The sequence below is a fragment of the Macrosteles quadrilineatus genome, unplaced genomic scaffold (genome assembly GCF_028750875.1).
Source record: "Macrosteles quadrilineatus isolate MER2022 unplaced genomic scaffold, UCM_ALF_1.0 Scaffold_8__2_contigs__length_117827958, whole genome shotgun sequence".
Lineage (NCBI taxonomy): Eukaryota > Metazoa > Arthropoda > Insecta > Hemiptera > Cicadellidae > Macrosteles > Macrosteles quadrilineatus.
This window is the reverse complement of record NW_026542601.1, coordinates 29,361,020-29,363,696: the sequence shown is the minus strand read 5'-3', so window position 1 is coordinate 29,363,696 and position 2,677 is coordinate 29,361,020. Positions and strand designations below refer to the sequence as shown.

General features: G+C 31.2%; 1 non-coding gene across 1 annotated transcript; it reads right to left on the bottom strand.

Annotated features, from left to right (window-relative positions):
• Positions 1-392: 392 nt before the first annotated feature.
• On the bottom strand, positions 393-463 carry Trnag-ccc (transfer RNA glycine (anticodon CCC)). The gene has a single exon. It is a non-coding gene; the product is annotated as a tRNA-Gly (tRNA).
• Positions 464-2,677: the final 2,214 nt, after the last annotated feature.

Sequence of the window (2,677 nt, the reverse complement as noted above, 5' to 3'; positions counted from 1 at the left end):
TGGTAACTAAACAAAAACACTTAATGTTAGTTTTCTTAAAATAATAGACATTAGCCATAAATAAATTTTAATAATTGTTAAAAGTACCAAAATAAATTGTTTTATGATCTTACTTTATACATTTTAAACGACCATCGTTAAAATAGCTTGAATTTATGGGTTTCAAATAGTTTAAGTAGGATATACTCAATATAAAATATTTTACAACAACAAAACAAAACCATAAAATATTTTATATCCTCTATGTTTTATTTACAAAAAAGTTATTTTATTATTACTTTATACGTGATTTACTAAAGGTTAAATGAAACTAATTAATTGATCCCAAGGTGTACAAAGTTTATTCCAGTAGGAACCGTTTAAAAGGTGTCTTGTTTAGATAAAATTTTAGTTGCACCGCCCGGGAATCGAACCCGGGTCGCAAGAATGGGAATCTTGCATGATACCACTACACCAGCGGTGCTAGATGATAAGGGCGAGAAAAATAATAGCATTTATTTGTAGGTACTTATTATTTATTAAATATAAAGTGGTTTGTAGGTATTGGTGTGATGTATATTATAGTCAATCTGTTTACCGTGGTCAAATTGTTCAACATTTCCTTTGCTACAGTCAGCCCAGCACCGATAATAACAGAATCAGTCTATAAAATATTCAAAGTCTATATACTATACAACTAATTGCAACAGATCTAACATGGTAGAATACCTCAGCATGGCATTTACAGTAAGCAAAACGTACTTGAGGACGCGTCAAAAAGAGTTTCTTTAAATCCCAATTATGATTACTATTACCATCGACTACTATAAAGTATAAAATATTTGTTTATAGGCACACAACTTGCCTGGAAGGCCGCTATGTTTGCATCCCCAAATTTGGTACTGTATGTGTTTTCTAGTAACGCGAAAATTTGTTAAATATCACTGATTATGAATAAAACATTCTGGAGGTAAGTAATAAATCAATCTTACAATTTCGATAATAAAATTGATTTCCCTGTAGATTCTGTTAATTTATACATTTGAAATGGCGTTAAAGTAAACAAATTGGTTATAAGTGGCCATGTAGATAAGATGTCTACAGACGTATCCAAGATATATCATATTAGATTACGCATTCCATACAGCCTCAGAACTGTAATTGAGAATGCAATACCTATTAACATAGAATTTCCAATAACTGTTCAACAGTTCCTAACAGTAACTAGCTAACAGTCGGAACGCCTATTTAATCACCTCAGTCTATGATATACATTGCTTGACTAGTTCTGTTAATGATTTCATCGCACAACTCTTACATTCTACACTCGTTATGTTATTATGATGTTATGTATCTAATCAACAAAGCTACTCAAGCAGATTCAATGTATTTCCTGGTTTGTGTTGTATAAAAAAATGGATTCTTATTGCCTTTAGAATGCTAAAATATACATCTTACAGTTAGAGCGTTTAATATCATGTAGCCATTTGAATTCGCTGTATTAATTTATAATAAAGATTGCAAAATTGTGCAACAAAGCAAAAGGTTTTATAACATTAGTTCTCTCAAATTTGTATAGGCTACAACATACATTATATCCTTGTTATGGAAAATATGTATATGCCTATCAAAACATTAAGCAAAAAGTTAACAAAATAATCAAAAACATGTAATTTTTTAATGAATGTTGCAATTTATCTGTATGCATGCAAATGTACCTATAAAATAATCCTTTCAAGCTCAGCTTTATTTATTTCCTATTTAAATATCATTAACTTTAATGAGTACTTAGGTTTGCTGCTATAGGGAAGAAAATATGGGTTTTTTTTATTGAAATATTGATAACTTAGTATGAAGTAAACAAAATTACTTTATTGGGATTTTTTTCTGCAACCGTTAGGCATCAAACATTGCTTCAATATATGTTTGCAAAATTTTATGTTTTCAGGGTGAAAAATTAGAAAATCCCATTTTTACCCCCATAAACCACTGTTCCCATAGTCCGATCATGCTTTCGAATAAATGTAGGTTTACACGTTTATACCAAATTTCATCAGAATCGGATAATTTTTGCTCGAGTTATCGTGCTAACGGACACATAAATATATAAATATATACATGAATTTGAACGGATGGTGTTCTTGGCCTTTGGAGACCTCAAAACGAAAAAAATAAATCGGTCCCGGGTCCAGGTCTTACCATGAGACCTACGGTTATAGCTTATTCCCTATAGGGAAATTCGCTAAAATATTATTATAACTATCCTACCACGTGGTTGTACAAAATGTCATATCCTTGATTGTTAAAATAAGCTGGTTGGAATTGTAAAATAAATGCATTTGACAGTAGGTCAACGCGACTGTAAACATTGTGAATTTCCTCATTGGTTGCTATGGACACCAATCAATAATTACTTTTAAAACTCGCCTCAGAACTTTAAAAGCCCGTGGGACAGAGCAGAGCCCTAGGTAAATATCAAGGAGGAAAAGTCTTAGCACCAGCACCCCAAGAGGGTGGGAGTTATCATGGGGAAAACGCTGGACATACACATATACACTTTCCTTTTATATGTGTTAAATATACAAATGTGATATATATACAATATTATATTTTATATGCATTCAATATACAAATATACATACAGATGTATACAAACTACCTGGACAGATTTTGTGTATTTTGTTCTTCAGGAAAAAAC